This window comes from Mercenaria mercenaria, unplaced genomic scaffold, assembly GCF_021730395.1.
Source record: "Mercenaria mercenaria strain notata unplaced genomic scaffold, MADL_Memer_1 contig_697, whole genome shotgun sequence".
In the NCBI taxonomy this organism is placed as follows: domain Eukaryota; kingdom Metazoa; phylum Mollusca; class Bivalvia; order Venerida; family Veneridae; genus Mercenaria; species Mercenaria mercenaria.
Window position 1 is genome coordinate 10268 of NW_026463589.1, and position 20928 is coordinate 31195.

At 34.8% G+C, this 20928-nt stretch overlaps 1 long non-coding RNA gene across 1 annotated transcript; it reads left to right on the forward strand.

Annotated features, from left to right (window-relative positions):
- Positions 1 to 1808: 1808 nt before the first annotated feature.
- LOC128554735 (uncharacterized) lies at positions 1809 to 4731 on the forward strand. The gene is made up of 3 exons (XR_008369682.1): positions 1809 to 2974; positions 3603 to 4066; positions 4420 to 4731. It is a non-coding gene; the product is annotated as an uncharacterized LOC128554735 (long non-coding RNA).
- The last annotated feature ends 16197 nt before the right edge of the window (positions 4732 to 20928 follow it).

The window sequence follows — 20928 nt, forward strand, 5'->3', positions numbered from 1 at the left end:
CACATTCTATATCAAATACTTTCTGAGCTAGGCGTGTCACAAAGTGAAAATATGTGTTTTTGACTATGTCAGGGGCCATAACTCTCGAAATAAGGGACGGAGCCAGACAAAAAATAGAAGGTACGCAAGTACATATCACGATAAAGACTCACGCAACTTTTCATCAATTTGTATCAAATACTTTTTGAGCTAGATGCGTCAAGAACTTCGGGCGACGGACGGATGCTCACATGCACGGACAAGACCAAATCTATATGCCCCTACCACTCATAGAGGCATAATTAAGATAGTAGTAGATAATCTGAGGCCATTTCTTGAACTGCAAAATTATTATTCCTATAGTTGTGTTGCTTCGAATGTTTAGCTTCGCATGTTTATTTACCCCACCCACTTTTCCCTAGTTTGAGAGTGTACCACTCTTCCAATATTAATCAGAGTGTACTGATATATTGTCATTTTAATGTTTATTTAGCTTACAATATCTGCTGAAAATAACACCTAAATATCTCAACTAATAAAAAATGTTTTAGGTTTTTGGTGAAATTCGTCCATTGAAAATCAGTAAATTTGATTAGGCCACTTTGTGGCTCTGTGTTGAAAAAAGTATTCAAGACAATTTAAAACGCAACATGTTGTGTAAATGTCCATTGCATAGTTATTTTATCACGAAAGTTCCAAGTAAAAAGTTTGAACCATTTTTAAAAACGCGGCGGAGATTGTGTTCCTGGTTGGTTACATGTCAAATTACCCCACCCACTTTAAATGTGAATTTCTATAAAATTATGTAAACACTGATAACAGTAACACTTGTGAATGAAACTTAATACATGTAGGTGTATTGTCATAAATTATAAAGAAAATCAAAAAACATTTTGCGCAGACACCTAACTGCGACCCCCCCCCCCCCCCCTTTCATAACACAGCTCGATATTTACCCAAAATATTATATCCGGATATGATTACACTTTCTTTTATACCGCCAAAATCTCCAGTTTCAACAATATGTTTTACAAATTGTGATGATATGAAGACAGTTTAGCAGCAATTGGCAGTATCTGACATTGAAGTTTACGGTGAACTTATTTAAATCATTTCATAAAAAAAAATGTTTCGTTTCGTCAAAGCACTCTAACATAGACGATCTACTTTCGATTTCAAAAACTACAAGAAAATACAATTTAATGTTTCGCCGATTTGTTTATTTCTCGAAAAATAAGAAATGAAATCATTTTTAAAATCAGTAGAAATTAAACAAATCAGTAAGAGCTCTTTCTCGGGATAATTTATCCGCTTACTGACTGCAAAAATCAAGCCATGTGTCATCATGAAAAGCAGAATGGGTGACGGTTTCATTTTTTTGCGAACCTGAATCGTAAGCAAATTCTCCAAACCAGTCAAAATTCCAGAAAGGTTACGATCTAGATTCTTTCTAGTATTACAATATCCAAAGTATGACTGTCACTTCATCTTTTTACTTTCAGATCATGCCTCAGGACTAGAATACGAGTCTGACATAGATTATATGTAGGTGTAATAAAATAAATTCTAGAATCATTTCTGTTACAATAATATCTATCATGTATGTTACATGAATGTTAAAATTTCATAACACAGCTCGATATTTACCCAAAATATTATATCCGGATACGATTACACTTTTCAGTTTCAACAATATATTTTACAAATTGTGATGATACGAAGACATTTAGCAGCAGTTGGCAGTATCTGACATTGAAGTTTACGGTTAAATTACCTCTTATTTAAATCTTTTCATAAAAAAGTTGTTTCGTTTCGTCAAAGCAGCCAAACATAGACGATCTACTTTCGATTTCAAAAACTACAAGAAAATACAATTTAATGTTTCGCCGATTTGTTTATTTCTCGAAAAATAAGAATTAAAATCATTTTTAATATCTGTAGTAACTAAACAAACCAGTAAGAGCTTTTTCTTCCGATAATTTATCCGTTTACTGACTGCAAAATTCATGCGTGTGTGTAGAAACCCACGCAAAGTTTATAGAAATCATACGATGCGTGTATACGTTCAATGTGGGAGAATTAAGGCTGATCGGGATCGGCTATGTTACCTAACGCAACCAGACGATTCAGATTTTGTTTTTAAAAAGGCATTGTGTGCATTTCTGTAATTTTATATACGTTTTTATACGCTTAGAAATTATTAGACATGAGTATTTGCATTATTTCTATACGTAATTTACGCTAACACGCATCTTATCTGGAGCTCTGTGGAACTATTTTTTGTCTTTCGCTGGATGTTACGGAAGCTTTGTAAGCCTGCGCAATTCATAAAATGCCCATTTATGCTTAATGAGTTACATTCGAGTATTGCACAATTACAAGTCATAAATATGACAGATTACATCGTATACTGGTCATAGCAAATAGGATTGACATAAATGAACTTCATTCGATCAATGAACTCTTTGAAATTAGAGACAATCCAATGGAACTACATCACTTCGCTGTGTTGTGAGGCCATTTAAGAATGAGAAATCGTGCGATAGCAAGGACTCGTCTAAACGATTTCATCGTTTAGCCGACTCAAAAATCTACTGACACAGTGAAAGCGTTTACATTTTGCATTATTTTTCTGATTCAACCTGATGAATGGTGTGTACTCATTGAATACATGTACTGTATATGAAATTAATGAAGCAGTAATTTGACAAATACAAGCAATGAGACATTGTTCATTGATTAAAATATGGAATATTTTTCTGGTGTCCTTCACAAATGAGACAATTAATCCTTCAGATATAAAAGAATGCTTCAAGGTCAACAGAATATGATTGAAATTATAAAGGCTAGTAATGTAGTTTCTTATTATCATTATTATTGACATAAATGTGATGTCTTGCACTAATCAGTGTTTGTTTTGTATCATATTTCAGATATAAAACTATAAATATTGAGATGATTATTTAGTTACTTTCAACTGATCAGTGGTCAAAAGGTATGTCTTTTTGATAATTGTAAAATTTTCCTTACACACTTTTTCTTATGATAATTATAGGCCTCCCAAGTTAATCTCCACAGTTCTTACCATCTGTCTACTTTGTTTCTACTGTATAAACACTTTAAAATAACTATTCTATATTCTGTATATATCCAGGGTTGCAGTGTATCACATGCTCTTTTTGAAATTTCTGTGAGCTATATTTTCTAGAGTAAAAGAAAATGTTTGTCATATTTATGCAAGAGTAACACCAGATCAACTGAGACCCAAAATATAGTTGTGGTGTGTGACTTACTTGTTCTCATGACATAATGAAAGATCAGCTGTTGTGGAATGCCAGTCATACACATGTACCTGCCAGAACATTACCTTTTAATTCAAGAAAGTTGCTTTTAAATCAGTTTTGTGGCTTTATATCTATAAACCTGAGGTCATATTCATAAAGCTTCTAAGATTATTTTCATCTAAGATATTCAATATTTTGTTAGAGGTCTTGAGTTGATATATTTTCTAATTTAAAATATGAGAAACATGAATATGTCCTCTGTAATTAAATTAATTGATGAATCACACAATTATGCATATTGGTTATGTCATAAAATATTATTTGACTTTTTTATTTTAGGGAGTATTTCTGTGTGCCTTGAAGCATTGAATGGCCCAAAACAACCAGTATGATAAGAAGGTAATTTAGAACTCTTTTTCCATGCCTTTCACAAAAGTACAAAACCTATAACTGAGGAATTGAAATATCTGAGGAAGATCTGATACATAAAACTTCAAAACACTAATTATGCCCTGATGTACGCACAGATTGTTCCTTGCATTTTTATTATTATAAAGATGAGAAGATAGTTTATGACTTTTTTGTATATATTTGTTTCTGCACAAGATTCAGAATCAATTTTCTATCAACTATGACAAAAACAGACAGATTTCAATATATGTCATAACAAAATTCAATATTTCAGGAACTTCATTTGAAAAGGATATATTAAAAATTTATGAAGTTGCTTTATATTACATTACATAACAGATATATACAACTTTCCAAAATGTTGAAAGACTAAGCTGTTTTTCTATGGACTTGTAAGTATTTTGAATGTTTGAAATCTCTTTTTAACCTTATGATTGAATATTTCATTTCAATTAGTCATGACACTTAGTCTTTTTCTAGTAATTTGCATTTGTAATTCTACATTTCAACATGTTTACACTTTTTTTACACAGAAATATATTTTTTATTTCTTTCATTCTAGGTATACTATCTACATGTAGGCTGAAAACAGCCACAGACAATGGATTTGTGTGTGTGTTTTGTGTTCAATAGATATGTTTTGTCTATGTATAATATGTTCATATAATTTCTTTATTATGATGTGAATTGTATGCTTCTCATCACATGGTGTAATAAAAGACATATTTTTTATCTATCATTCTAGGTATACTATCTAGGTTGAAAACAGCCACAGACAATGAATTTGGAGGTGCATGCTGGAGCATCAGAAATTACATACTTGGAATAAATAATTGCACAATACACATTTACTGAGAAGTGACTAATGTTTATGTTAAGGTGCAATATCCATATTTGTAACATTTACTTGGGGGTAATAGTTACAGTGTTCAAAGAGACTACCAGTGTTTCATTTCAATCTAAGTTACAGTGTGGATGCTAATTCTAAATTCTTGATAATCAAGTGTTTTTAATAACTTACTAATTATTTATCAAACTGTATAATTTATCACATTCCTACATCATTATTTTATATAAAATGCTTGCAGTTAAATGGTAATAAATTTTGTTTCTGTGTAAATATCTTGCTTTTTGAAAAATGAAAATGATACATTCAGTGGCCATCATCTGTCAAAAAGTTATTATAAATGTAACAAAACTGATGAAAAGTTATGCAGTAACTTTTCACAAGTTCATGGAATAGCATAATATACATAACATTGTATAGTTATCCTAACCTGTATCTGGGGCCATCATAAATTCATTTCTAGATTAAATTTTCTTCACAAGGGGAAGGAATTTTTTTTTATTTTTTGTTTAATTTCAGATATTTTATTTTTGCTTTAATGAGGATTTAAAGAAAAAAAATAACATAATAGTTATTTTTGTCAAATTGATTTGATTATAAGCAATAATAACTGAAAGTTAATGATTTATAACATTCTTTATAGAAATTTTCCATAGATGATCTTGGCAACTAAAAATATTAAGGGGAGGCATAAAATATAGTGGGCGTGGATGATAATCTAACAATTAATATAGTATGGCCTTACAAATATAAATCAATAAATACTTACTGGCAATAATATTGATTAGGTATGATGCAGCTATATGATAAATATATATTTTTGAATGGTGATTTGTTATGAGAAAAAAGGCTGATATTATACAGTCTAGAGTCTTCTAGTAAGCTGCATAATTATGACTGGAACTAGCTCCATATTTCCTTTCTTTAACTTCATAGTAAGATAGCCAAGTATCACAATTATATGAATTCTAATGTCAGTTGTGTAAACAACTGAAAATGCATTGCATTCATTTTCTAATTTGGTCATATCTCATATTTGGCCTTCAATAACTGGAAAGTGAAGGCAATAAATGGAATTTATGATTATACACAAAATATATATGGAGAAGACTGAAAGCAGTAACTGATCAATAATAGCAGAATGCTTTAGCTTATGATTGTCAAAATTTATTGTAGTTTAGTAGATGATCTCTTTTATTAAGGGGCTGGTAGGTGAAATGTCAATATCACAGTAACCCTAAGACTGAAATATTTTATTATGGAAAGCTGAATGATAATTTTGCCCATGGTCATCATCAGGCTTTAAATCATAACAGATGAATAATTTGGGGTCAGTAGATCAGAGTTAAAGGTCACTGACAATTAGATAAAGAGTGATTCAGGTTATATAAGCTTGAGAACACTTTCACTTATTATGATCATCCAGCATTATAGCTTGAATGCCTATGTTCAGTAGATGACCACTATAGTGTTTGGCAAATAGGTCTAAAGTTCAAATTCAAACCATACTAAAAATAAATGCAAGTTACATGCCCAGTCACCACTGACAGGCCATCATGGGAAACATAATTTTGTCGTTTTTGTGCCCCCCACCCCCCACCCCTCCCATGAGTGGTGGGGGCATATAGATTTGCTCTTGTCAGTCCGTCCTTCCGAGAATGTTGTGTCGCGCCTAGCTCCAAAAGTATTTGACGTAGAGTCACAAAACTTCACAGGAATGTTGGTCAGCATGTGTAGTTGTGCACCTGGGGTTTTGCATCCGGATTCATTCAGTCATGTAGGAGTTATGGCCCCTGACTTTGTAAAAATTGGTCATTTTAGTGTTGTGTCGCGCCTAGCTCCAAAAGTATTTGACGTAGAGTCACAAAACTTCACAGAAATGTTGGTCAGCATGTGTAGTTGTTCACCTGGGGTTTCGCGTCCGGATTCATTCAGTCTTGTAGGAGTTATGGCCCCTGACTTTGTGAAAATTGTCATTTTAGTGTTGTGTCGCGCCTAGCTCCAAAAGTATTTGACGTAGAGTCACAACACTTTACAGGAATGTTGGTCAGCATGTGTAATTGTGCACCTTGGGTTTCGCGTCCGGATTCATTCAGTCGTGAAGGACTTATGGCCCCTGACTTAGTAAAAACATTGGTCATTTTAATGTTGTGTCGCGCCTAGCTTCAAAAGTATTTGACCTAGAGTCACCAAAGTTTACAGGAATGTTGGTCAGTATGTGCAGTTATGCACCTGGTGTTTCGCGTCCGGATTCGTTCAGTCGTGTAGGAGTTATGGCCCCTGACTTAGTTAACAATTGGTCATTTTAATGTTGTGTCTCGCGTAGCCTCAAGAGTATTTGACCTAGAGTCACCAAAGTTTACAGGAATTTTGGTCAGCATGTGCAGTTATGCACCTTGGGTTTTGCGTCCGGATTCATTCAGTATTGTAGGAGTTATGGCCCCTGACCTAGGAAAAAGTTGTCATTTTAATGTTTTGTCGCGCGTACCTCCGAAAATGTTTTACCTACAGTCATTATTTCACTACACAAGACCAGACTTCTTGTCCAGACTTACTCAAAAAAAAGTTTGTGAAACATGTATGTTGTAATGCAGTTGACCTAGAATCATAAAACATTAGAGGATTGTTTTATAGCCTATGAAGTGTTCTCTTTAGGATTTTACTCAGCTAGGCTAGAGGGATGGCCAACTAAGTGAAAAATACACATAAGGTTTCTTAAAAGTTTGTGTTGCAAACATCTTAAAAATTGCTTAACCTGAGTCAATAAACCATGTTACAGTGACAGGAGGGGGGCACCTGTGTCCTATGGACACACATCTAGTTTCTGTTGCCATTGCTATAAGACCAGCTCTTAAATTGGCCCTCTTCGAAACTGTGCAGTCTCTACTAATTTTTCTCCAGTAATAGTACTCTAACCTTTGAAACATACATTTTCACTTTTGTTGCCATGGCAATGAAGTATTTTTATACTTTTTTTCGCATGCAAAACAGAGTGAGTTAATTAAACCCATTTCATTACTGCTAACAGATTTATCTTTATAATTTTAAAAGTTGTGACAACAAATAATGAAAACTTACTTATCCTAAGGAAACATTATTAAACAGAATACCAAATGACCTGTTACCATGGCAACTGGAAGGCTCTTTTCTGCTTTCTTTACATGAGCATTATGAATTGTCAATTGTAAAAGTGATAAGTCCATTAAATATCCAAACATCAAAATACTGAAGTCATAACATGCAAAAAGTTAAAAAATGCTAAATTTTAGCCCCGTTGCCATGGCAACTGAAAGGCTCTTTTCTGCTTTCTTTACAGGAGCATTATGAAATGTCAATTGTAACAGTGATAAGTCCATTAAATGTACAGACATCAAAATATTGAAGCTATAACATGCAAAAAGTTAAAAAATGCTAAATTTTAGCCCTGTTGCCATGACAACCAACAGTAAAAGTACACGTTTTATACTCATAAATATACCAGGCCAAGAATTCTACCTCTGTACATGATTTTAAATCATACTTTGAAACGTTAACAAAATTAAAACAAAATAATATTGATTTTTTAAGAAATTTTTAGTTTCAGGATTCCAAAGAGTTATTTCCCTTAGTTAAGATCGTTTCTATGACAATTCTGTTACCGGCTTATGTATGTTTGAATAGCCTGATGTGTTTACATTGATATCTAATCAAGCATTTGTAACAGTAATCATTTATTATTTTGTTTTTTTTCAGTTTATTTAAGTATACCCGCAAGATACGCTAATGCTTTCTTTCACTACAGCACATAAGGTGAACATTAGATTTTCCATAAACAATTGTCCTTGCAGACTTTAATGTTTTTTTTTTTGGAAAATACATGCATTTTGGTAAAAAACGGCACATATTTTATTATCGTTTTGGTGGGGGCCAAAATTGGCCCAAATCCTACGTACCCCTTTATTTGTAAGTTAAAGAAATGTTCATATATATATATATATATATATATATATATATATATATATATATATATATATATATTTGAATCCACTCGCTTAGCTCAGTAGGGAAAGCGCAGATCTACAGATCACGAGGTTGAGAGTTTCATCCCCAGGCGGGCCAAATGTTCTCCGTGACTATTTGATAAGACATTGTGTCTAAAATCATTCCTCCTCCAATTATATGGGGAAGTTGGTAGTTACTTGTGGAGAACAGCTTTGTACTGGTACAGAATCCAAGAGCACTTGTTAAGTTTTTTGCCCACCGTTACATAACTGAAATACTGTTGAAAAATGGAGTTAAACCCGAAAAAAAATAAAAACATATTGGAATACTGCGAAATCAGCTCATTGCGTGAGCATGAATGTTCGTGGTTTTAATCAGAAGGATTATTTCATGGGGATTTAATGAATGAATTTCATGTTTTGACAACTGGAATTTTATTTGTTCATAGGAATTTACTTTTGTGCTTTTAATCAACCACAAATCCACTAAAATTAGTCCTGCACAAAAATTATTGATTTCACAGAATTTATCATAATTATACTAACCCACAATTTTTTATATCTAGTGCGTTGATGTTGTGTATTTAGTATTCTGTCACCCTCCTCATCATTTTTGAATATAAAATTATATTTTGTTCTTTAATTTATGAGCTAGTTTGTGTTTCAGCTTCTTCATAAATATGGGAAGTATGGACATTGGTTGCTTTTTCAGGGTGAGCTATTAGAATAGGGTGGATGGCCATGTGTCGTCTATCGTCCGTCGTCCACATTTTTACTGAAACATCTCTGAAACTTATTGTCAGAATAACACCAAATTTGGTCTGTAGCATCCTGGTGAGGTCCTCTATCAAGTTTGTTCAAATGGGGGGCACTTGGCCCCTTGTAGGGGCCGCTAGACCTAAAAATAGAAATAACTTTAAACGACTTCCTGTCATGAACCGCTTAATTGATCTTTTATCAAACTTGGTCTGTAGCAGCATTATAGGGTCCTCTCACATATTAGTTCAAATGGGGGCATTTGGCCCCCTTTAGGTGCCGCTAGAGCTAAACATAGAAATACGTTTAAACGACTTCTTATCACAAACTGCTTGATTAATTTTCATCAAACTTGATCTGTAGCATCATAATTATATGGTCCTCCCATTTTTTTTCAAATGGGGGCATTGCCTTTAAACAACTTCTCATCAACCGTTCGATGGATTTTCATCAAACTTGATCTGTAGCATCACTATAAGGTCCTTTATCATGTTTGTTCAAATGGGGGCTCTTGGCCTCTTTTATGGGCTGAAAATAAAATCACATTGAAACGACTTCTTCTCTTCGGATGACTCGCTTTAAGGTCAAGGTCACACTTAGGGATCGAAGGTCATATGACTTTGTTTCATGTTTATATTGCCCTGCATTGCGGTGCTCTTGTTTATCTTTGGCAGATCCTTTTTTTTCACCTACAATTAGTTTTTAAATTGAATTACTTCCCTTTTATGTTACTATAAATAGCATATTTTGTAACCTTTTATGATTGATGGTTAGGAAAAAATGACACCACTTTTTTGTGGTACAAGATGGATGGTACCTCCAATTTTGAGGTGTATTTTGACATATCTGTACCTGGTAAGGATTTTTTTGTGGACTTTAAAGTTCTTTAAATTTTGCTCCCATCCTCCTCTGATATAACCATTCGGGCGTACATTGCCCTGCTTGGTGGAGCTCTTGTTGGGGCGGGGGGGGGGGGCATTTGTCACCAACAGCTCTTGTCAATGACAACTTTTGTTTCATTTATGTTAGACTTTGTGTTATATTTATTATGTTGATAAGATTTTTTTTGGTATTTTTGTCTTAACACTTGGTTTTGCTGTAACTCTGTGATTCCAGCAGGTATGCAAATTTTGATTCCATACCTCATGTTTTTATTTCGATGTAAATGAGATGTGAAACCAAAATTTGTAGTCCTTTTTGGCGCCATATAACCTTTACTGTGTTGGTGCGCCGTAAAACCCAAATAAATAAATAAATATATAAATATTTTTAAATAAATAAATTAATATATGTGTTGAAATTTTCAGTGATTGTTGCATTTTCAAAATGCATATTTATGGTATACTATATAACTAAAATCCATAATATACACCAAAATATAAAAAAAGACCTTACTACTCAAAGGGGTTAAAGGTCAAGTATGGAAGGGGTACCTGCATTCTTTATTTTGATGGAATTAAATTATATCAGATACATGCAACGGTTACAGAGATATGACCCTGCACGCAAAACTTAAAAAAGGAAGGCGGTAGCATGTAAGTAAAATAGGTCACAAATGTTGAGCCAGTACGAATGTGTAGTACAATTCGGGCTCGTATATAAAGCAGCGTCGAAACTAATCTTATTGGGTTAGTTGACTTGCTGTGGCATGTGCGTGTTCGTTTGTACTGCTAGGCGCTTTGCCCTAATTGGTCTGGTATATTGTGGTGGTGATTTAGTTCGTATAAATTCTGTCTACTATATAATAATAATAATTTATAATGCGAACTTGTATCCTAGCGGATCTCACGTATGGGAAAGTCAACTGTTCTGAATATAATTATATCCCTTAATGTAAATTTTATATATATATATATATATATATATATATGTATCCAATGTATTCTCGAGACCCAGTTAACTTTCAGAGAGAGAAAATATAGAGATAGACCCTAAAATGTTCAATGATAGAAACACATTAGATAAAGTCTAGAAATTAAGTTCTAAGTCCTTGAAATAACCAAAAATGATTTCACAAATGTGAAATTTATGATAGTTTTGTTAATATCAAATACAGAATTTTAAATATTTAATTTAAAGTTGTGATCCGCAAAGAATGACAACTTTTGCCTTGGACTAGTACTTATAAGCAGAGATATCTATTAGTTTACTTCCCTTGCAATTACACAAATGAGTGGAAAATTAAAACGGTTAAAGACACAATATGATACTATTTTGCACAACAAAAACATTTAGGATTTATTCATATGTATTTGATTTACCCATCAAAACCTGGTTCCTATGATTTTATCAACTTACTTATTGTGAAAAAATAACTTTTAACAAGCCGATAATAAAATGAAATATTTGTAAGTATTTTATAGTGCAGGTAATACAGTTTTGCTTGTATCAAAATGTCACAATAGAATCACTTTTGTAATACAGAACACCTGGTAGGATTAGTAAGGTGCAATTATATTGATCTCTATTTCCTATGTCTAGAAAAAATAGCTTCTCTGGTCCAAATCAGTTAAAAAGACTAAAATGTCATTACTGATTTGTGAGACATGAAAACAGAGATTTGAGTACAGTAAAATTCCGCTATTAAGACCACCCATGGTTCTTTGTAAAACTGGTCTTATTAGCGGTCTGGTCTGATTAGTGGACAAGGCTGTACGGGAAAGGTCTGGCAGACTTTCCGTTTTCGTTTTTCCATGACTATGTTAGTATCAGATACGAAAGAAGACTGATAAAGATAAGCATTTCATTAGCCTTTAATACTTGATCACTGTGTTAATCAAAGAATTACGGATCAAACTGTGTATTAATTAAGGACGCACTTCACTGATAATGATTTGAATTTTGACCAATTAAAATCAATTACAACAATATCAAACCTTTTTAAACTTCACTCTCTGCTGAAATCCCAAACGTATTTACATTAATAATAACAAACAAACACCGTTTACATCTAATTAAATCCGTTTTAATCTGGTCAATTCGATCAGCGGGCGATCAGCGGGCATTCGTCTAATTACAAATGAATTAGTTATTTCAACAATTTCTTAATATGTTAAATAGCGATGCAAAACACCAAACATCTTTAAACAGTTTCAGACAGTCAAACAGTTGTTTTGATAACATTTAAAAGACTTGTTAGCAATTAACACAATGTACACGCTTAACGTGTTAACACGATGTCGCACGTGTTAATTCTCGCGGCGATTCGCGGTAACATACAGAAAAATTTGAGTGGTCGTAATTGCGGTGATTAATTAAGTGTGAAAAAGTCAAACAGTTCTGAAATTGGTGGTCGCATTAGTGGATTAGCGGTCTGGTCGCATTTTCGGACAAACGACCATTGGTTTTAAGAAGGAAATATTCCGTTCTTTGCAAAATCGGTCGTATTAGCGGTGCGGTCGTAATTTCGGCGTGGTGGTAAGTAGGAATTTTACTGTATATATATGCACATGTTGAACCATTACGAATGTGTAGTACAATTCGGGCTCGTATATAAAGCAGCATCGAAACTAATCTTATTGGGCTAGTGGACTTGCTGTGGCATGTGCGTGTTCGTTTGTACTGCTAGGCGCTTTGCCGTTATTGGTCTGGTATATTGTGGTGGTGATTTAGTTCATATAAATTATGTCTACTATATAATAATAATAATTTATAATGCGAACTTGCATCCTAGCGTATCTCACGTATGGGAAAGTCAACTGTTCTGAATACAATTATATCTCTTAATGCAAATTATCTATCTATATATATATATATATATTCAATGTATCCTCGAGATCCAGTTAACTTTCAGAGAGAGAAAATATAGCTTCTCTGGTCCCAATCAGTTAAAAAGACTAAAATGTCACTACTGATTTGTGAGACATGAAAACAGAGATTTGAGTATATATATGCACATGTTGAACCATTACGAATGTGTAGTACAATTCGGGCTCGTATATAAAGCAGCATCGAAACTAATCTTATTGGGCTAGTGGACATGCTGTGGCATGTGCGAGTTCGTTTGTACTGCTAGGCGCTTTGCCGTTATTGGTCTGGTATATTATGGTGATAATTTAGTTCGTATAAATTATGTCTACTATATAATAATTTATAATGCGAACTTGTATCCTAGCGGATCTCACGTATGGGAAAGTCAACTGTTCTGAAAATAATTATATCCCTTAATACAAGTAATCTATATATATATATATATATATATATATATATATATATATATTCAATGTATCCTCGAGATCCTGCTAACTTTTAGAGATAGAAAATATAGCTTCTCTGGTCCCTATCATTTAAAAATACTAAAATGCAACTACTGATTTGTTAGACATGAAAACACAGATTTGAGTATATATATGCAAATGTTTACTGCCCAAAGTCAACACCGTTCAGTATATACTTCCGCATACTGATCAGTACTACACATTTGTGTCGTTTCACTCTCTCGTGGACTGAGATCCCTGGGGCATCAGATGTCTCATACCAGTTCCTAATGATTTTCGTTAAATTTGCAGCATCAACAAAGTTATGATCCCTCATCCACATTTCAACTTCCTCTAAAGTTCGTTTGAGCATTAGGAACACTTTGTTTATCAAGAAGATCTTCAACCAGTGCAAGTTTAAGCGAGTTTGAATGGACTTTGCTACTGCCTTCCATGCATCCGCGGTTACATTTCCAATTCCAGTGGTATAGGATCGTACACGCAAGTGAGTATAATTATGCGAACAACCAATATTTTTGCCAATAAGTTCTCCATTAGATCCATACTTTTTGGGATAAGAAAACCGAAATGGAATTTCTTCTTCATAGCCATTGATCTTCATGTCTTTTTTGAAGTTCATACTTTCTTGCCAGGTTTCGAGTTCTCCTAGGTAGATATATCTAGCATATGCTACATATAGTACGCCTTTTGGAACTGCCTTTGAACGAATCTTCTTCAATCCTAATTTAGCCAGGGAATCGGGACTCTTCAAATTAGTCTTCCGAATGTTAAATTTTGCGATTTCTGTTACTCTTCTAGCTATTAACAACGTCAAATATTCTTTTTTTTCCTCCTTTTTCCACAACACTCTTGCGATTGGGAATTGCGAAACGCATTGAAAGAGGTTCTCTGCTATAACATCTAATTCTTTGTGCGTCAGTTTTTCCATTAATCACTTCGTTGTTAGAGTATTTTCAAGATCATAAATTGTACGAGGGATGTTCGAAATGAATTGCTTATTTCTATCTGGAGACTTCAAATTTCAAGTTAGCCCAAAAGGGCTCATTTCATGCCCTCGAAGTACTCCCCGTGGCTAGAAATGCAAAGTTTCAGCCGATGTATCCACTTCTTGAAGGCGTCACGGTACGCTGATTTGGGCACAGTAATAAGGTACTGATGAATGGCAGATCCAAGTGACTGTCGGGACTGGTATTTCCGCCCAGCAAGGAATGATTTCAATTTCGGAAACAAACCACGAAACAAAAAGAAATCACATGGGGCAAGGTCTGGGGAATACGGGGGGGGGGGGGGGGGGTGAGGCAAAACAGTTACTTTTTCTTTCTTCAAAAACGCCGTAACTATTGCGGAGGTATGAGCGGGGGCATTGTCATGTAGAAGACGGACATGTTTAAAACCAATGGCAGGGCGTCGTTTCTGATAATACTTTTTCAGTTTCTTTAGTACTACGTCTTTGCAGTACTTTCCGGTGATGCTCTTGCCCTTTTTCACCGGCACTTTTATTGCGACTCCTTCACCAGGGAAGAAGATTGCATACAAAACCTTCTTTGCACTCAAAGAACGTTTGGCAATTATTGGGCGTTTGCTGTGTTTAGTGGCCCAGATCTTATTGCTAACCTTTCTGACGAGCTCAAAATAATGGACCCAGGTTTCATCACCTGTGACGACATTGGCAAACTGCTTTTTGTCATATTTTGGAAACATTTGAAGCAGCTTTTTGGCCACTTTAACCCGTTGCCTCTTTTGCTCATCAGTCAACAGATGTGGCACCCATCTAGCAGAAATCTTTCTGACTTTCAAATGCTTCTTCAAAATAAGGTGAACCGTTGATAGTGATATGCCTACCTTTCGTGCAATATCACGAACTGTAAATCTGGCATCTCCTTCAATGATTTCCTTTATTTTGGAAACGATTTCTTTACGAGATGCAGATTTTGGCCTACCTGATTTCGGTGCATTTTTGATGGACTCTACACCAGACTCAAATTTCTTTTTCCACCGCCGAACTGTGTCATAAGACACACAAGAAGGTCCATAAGCAGTAGAAAGTTCAATCATCAGCTGCTTCAAAGAACAACCAAGTTTTGAGCGAGCTTTGATGTAAGCCCGTATTTCATCTTTCTTGTCGACGCTTCTACCAACCATTTTTACTACAGTGGTCAATGACTGCGTGTATTCAAATGGCAAATTTTATGTCTTACACTTAGTCTAACATGTACATTTATACACTGTTGTGTAGGTATTGAATAACCCTATACAGGTAGGTATTGGTTTTTATCGTGCCCCACGTGGATATCGAGCTAGAGGACAATAAGCAATTCATATCGAACACTCCGCGTACAATTTACCCAATTTTTAGCTGTCCTGGGATTTGTCTTTAAAATTGTTAATATGTTTGAAAGAGTATCTGATGTATGCAACTAAGAGCTTCTGTCAGAGTTGACATAATCATTATAATTTTCATGTACTAATTGAAAACTGGAATTATTATCTTCGAACAAATCATTGTTTATTGAATTAAGTTTGTTTACTTCATCGTCGTTTGCAATTACATTTTGCGTCAGCACACCATCTAATGCAGACAAGTTTTCATCAGCTGCTTGACTGCTTTCATGTAATAATTCATTTATTTCACATCTTATTGTCTTTGAGACTGCTTCATGGAGATTTTGTTCTAATTCATCTGTTATCATTTCTGGTGTCATAATTTCTTCAAAAGAAGATACATCTTCTAAGGTACTCGAATAATTCCATTCCTCTCTAATGTGTCCTCGTTTTCATCTTCACTGTTTGTAGGTAATACTGGTGCTTCATTATTCTTTGATCTATTTTTTACTGACCATAATGTCTTCTCAGTGCATGTCATTATCTTCTGAAACGTCATGGACTTACTACTAACATAAGGACAACCGTTTTCCAGACGTATGTATATTAACAAGTCTTCCAGATTTCCTGATGAGTCTTTCACCTTATTGAGATTGCCTATAGTATTTGTTATAGTAGACTTGCTTATGGCGTTAACTTTAGTCCAGATATCTTTTAGAAGTTGATAAACTGTCATTGGTTTTCCATTTGAATCGCGATTCATTAATTGAATCCTCTGACCATCAGTAGCAAAGGAACATAGGCGAATTCCGTTTTCGATGCATTTATCTATCACATAATTTGTAGCTTTCCGCATCGCGACAGAGTTCAAGTTATAGTCTTATAAACCAAATGCCATTGGCAATGAACATGGAATCTCCATTTTAGAATTTCTATCGATATTTGTCAGAACTCAAACCATTACTTCAGCTGCTTTTCGTCGCATCAATTTATAACATGTCTCAGTCGTAACCTTACATGATATACTATTTCGTACTATGGCTTCAGTTACATTGAATTCAAATGTGTCCATATTTTGCCTTGGCCAAGCAGATAAGAAAGGGGTATTTGGCATGGTCTGACAAAGTCCACTATCAGCTGCAGTCATTGAAGGCACCTCAGCTAGAAATACTTCCTTTTTTCAACAAAAGTTTTAGTCGTGGTTTTAAAGCCTTTGCAGCTTCTCTTACACTACTTGTTATTACTGGAACTTTTTTGTCAAATATTTCACTTACTATAGACCACATATCATTTCAAAGAAATTCACTGAACAGTCTCCGGATTTAGTTTGCAAATCCGGAATTTTCGCAAACTCAGCTACCTTTTATCTTTGACTATTATTTGATCTGTTGACATCTAACAATAGTTCGGGTCTCATAGAGAAATAATTGGCCATTTCCTATTACATATCTCAAACAACAAACGGCTTCAAAGTTGGTCCTCCCATGGGAGTATTTTTTTCGCTATCCCATGGGAGGGCCAACCGGAGTTTTTCTCCCACTTTGAGAAATGCGGGAGAAATACCCCATTGGGTTTTAACAAAATTTCTGAAATTCATTGTTTATCGCTGGTTAGTATTTCTTAGTCTTTACTGTCATGTTGTTTCTATATTTAACCTGAAAATAAGCATTTTGAAAATCTCCCACTGGAGGTTTTCTCCCAAATGTTATACAGGCGAACTCCAGCGGGAGAGTTCACCTGCGGGAGAATTTCTCCTGTTTTGAAAATGGGGTTATTCTTTTGTTTTGAAAATGGGGTTATTCACCCATTTATTCTTACCTTCATATATAGAATCTGTTCTCGGTAGTTTACGCAACAATTTGTAATTACAACTGATTTTATTAAAATAATAATAATAATAATAATAATAATAATAACAACAATAATAATAATAATAATAATAATAATAATAACAAGAACTCTAAATGCTTATTTTCGTGTAAAGTTATTTATGCTTATGTGAGATCTCACTTTAATTAAATGTATATTAGCTATCTTCTATTAGACATTTGCGAATTAGGTCTACGTGGACTGTGGACACCTAAGACGATCGATTTTTCAAGGGGACCGTCTCAACATAATTTGATTATATCATGCGCGGTAGGAAAAGTAGTTTATAACGTCAATAGGGTTGGGTTATTATATCATCACTATGCGGTAGGTGATATAAATTTGGATGTGCCTAAAGTACTTATTTACTATAAACGTCTACACCAGGAGAAACTATCCCTATAACTCTGATTTAAATTTTGACAGAATTATGCCCCTTTTTAACTTAGAATTTTTTAGAAGTTCTTGATAAAGTCAAATATCTCTGTTACTATCAAATCTATTGACTTGAAACTTAAAATAGTTATTTACTATCGAAGTCTACACCAGGAAAAACAATCCTCATAACTCTGATTTGAAATTTGACATAATTATGTTCCTTTTTAACTTAGCAATTTTTGTTAAAGTTTTTGATAAAGTCAAATATCAGAGGATGGGAGCAATATTTAAAGAACTTTACTGTTAAAACCCTAAGGAAAAGGACAACAAAGGGAAGAAATTCCCCGAAAAACTCTAAGTCCACTAAAAATCATTACCAGGTACAGATATGTCAAAATACACCTTAACTTTGCAGGTACCATCCATGTTGCACCAAAGAAAAGTGGTCTCAGTTTTTACCTACGGCAAATAATAAAAAAGTTACAAAATAACCTATTTCTAGTAATATAAAACGGAAGTAATTCAATAAAAAATATTGTAAGTGAACAAAAAATGAATTTGCCAAATAAAAACAAGAGCACCGCAATGCAAAGCGACATAAACACAAAACAAAGTCATGTGACCGTTAACCTAAGTGTGACCTTTACTTTGAAGTGAGCCATGTGCTCTGCACGTCGTCTTAATGTGGTGAACATTTGTGCCAAGTTTCTTTTTAAAATCCTTCAAGCAGTTAGAGAGTTACACATCGCACTCGAAACAAAGTTATATGCCGTTTGACCTCTAAGTGTGACATTGATCTTGTAGCCAGCCATCCAAAACATGCGCTTCAAACAGATCAAGAGTTATAGAGCGGACACGAAACAAAGTCATATGACCTCGACCCCTAAGTGTAACCTTTACCTTAAAGCGAGCCACCTGATACAGGCGCTGTGCACGTCGTCTTGATGTTGAGAACATCTGTATCAAGTTTGTTTAAAATCCTTCAAGGGGTTTACGAGTTACAGAGCGGAGTAGACAGGAAATTGCTAACGGACAGACGGACACACAGACAGACAGACGGTCAGATGAACACCTGTGGTATCCCAAAATATGTTCCTTCGGGCGTATAATAACAACAAAAGAATGGAGACGCAAGATATTACGTTTTCTACAGTTTTTACAATGTTTTACCTGCTGACCTACATTTTAAACCCAGCTGACCCAGTTTAGATTTTGTTTTTCATTTCGGACGACGACGACGATGGAGTACGGATTCATTGCGATCAGATTAGCTCATCTTTTCAACTTTGTCGCAGATGCGCAACTTATAATATTGAAGAACATTTCAGGAAAGTGTTATGACGCTAGATCAAATATTTTTTGCGATATGCATAACAAAACACTTCTCTGGTGAACAGACGGACGGACAGACAAATCCAAATATTATCCTGTGCGGTGACATAATAAGCCAAACCTTACCATCATTATAGGAATGTTTTCCTACCACGATCCCCTTGAAAAATCGATCGTCTTAGGTGTTCACAGTCCACGTGGACTTAATTCGTAAATATGTTAACGCGCACTGAAATAGCCTGCGGGCGGGTTATACAGCTTCTGCAGGAATTCACCCGTGACGTTTTTCTCTTACGTTACCTGTATGGTCAAAATTAATATTTTCGTCAGTGTTTGATAAGCCTCAGTTCTTTATTTCAGATTGTTTTCTACGCTTTTGCTGAAAACTTTGTGCAGCCGCATCGTTTTTATTTAACAACAGTGTATTATTTAAATCTGGACTTATTATTAAATCTAGACTTCAGGCGTTTTGCGTTTTGAACAGCCTATAAGTGGTATTTCTTATATAATTACACTAATAAAGAGAACAGAATTGTCTCCCCTATCTTCCGTAATAACTAACAATGATTCCATGGTAAAACTGCTTTCCTATTGCCTATAGTGCCGAGGGCTGACTGGAAACAAAACCAACTGCTTAGTGTTTACAGTTCAATTTCATGAATCAGTATTGCTCTAAGGATATACCAAGTCGTCCTTTACATACCGCTTCTCCGCATCTGGTAATTTAGATAACTCTGTCGGTCTTAATCACAGGAGTGAGCATCGCTAATGGGGCATCCGTCGTTGCATGTTGTTAGACGTTCAGGAATGACTAAGTTAGACGTTCTGGAATGACTAATCCTTCTGTTTTGAGTTAGACGTTCAGGAATGACTAAGTTAGACGTTCCGGAATGACTAAATCGCCTGTCTAAGTTAGACGTTCTGGAATGACTAGCCCGCCTGTCTGAGATAGACGTTCAGGAATGACTAACCCGCCTGTTTTGAGTTAGACGTTCAGGAATGACTAATCCTTCTGTTTGAGTTAGACGTTCTGGGATGACTAACCCACCTGTCTGGGTTAGACGTTCCAAAACGACTAACACGCATGATCTGAATTGTCTAACCAGACTGTTTGGGATAGACAGTCTCAAACGAATAACCTCCGGTTCTGGATCAGATATATTCTTGAAAGGCTAATGTCAGGAACTGTGTTAGACATTCCTGAACAGCTAATTTTCAATAGGAGGTATATTTCAATACTTGGTTGGCGTATGGGGATTGCTTTAGTTTTGGGATTTTTTTTATAATTGGGTTTAACATAATGCCGAGCTATTTGTTTCCCAAATCACAGCCCTGGGTCCCTTCCCCGACTTGTAACAAAACCATGTTGTGAGTTATCGTTATACTTAATACTCTGATATCTCAGCACTCAGCCTTTTGGATTCTACCATGCTAGCAATAAATGTTAAACGGGAGGTGTTCGCTACAGGCACTTAGGCAGGGATGTCGGAACAAACCAATTTACATCTAATGAATACAGTCTTCTGTGGTATGGTTTATTCAGACTTGGAAAA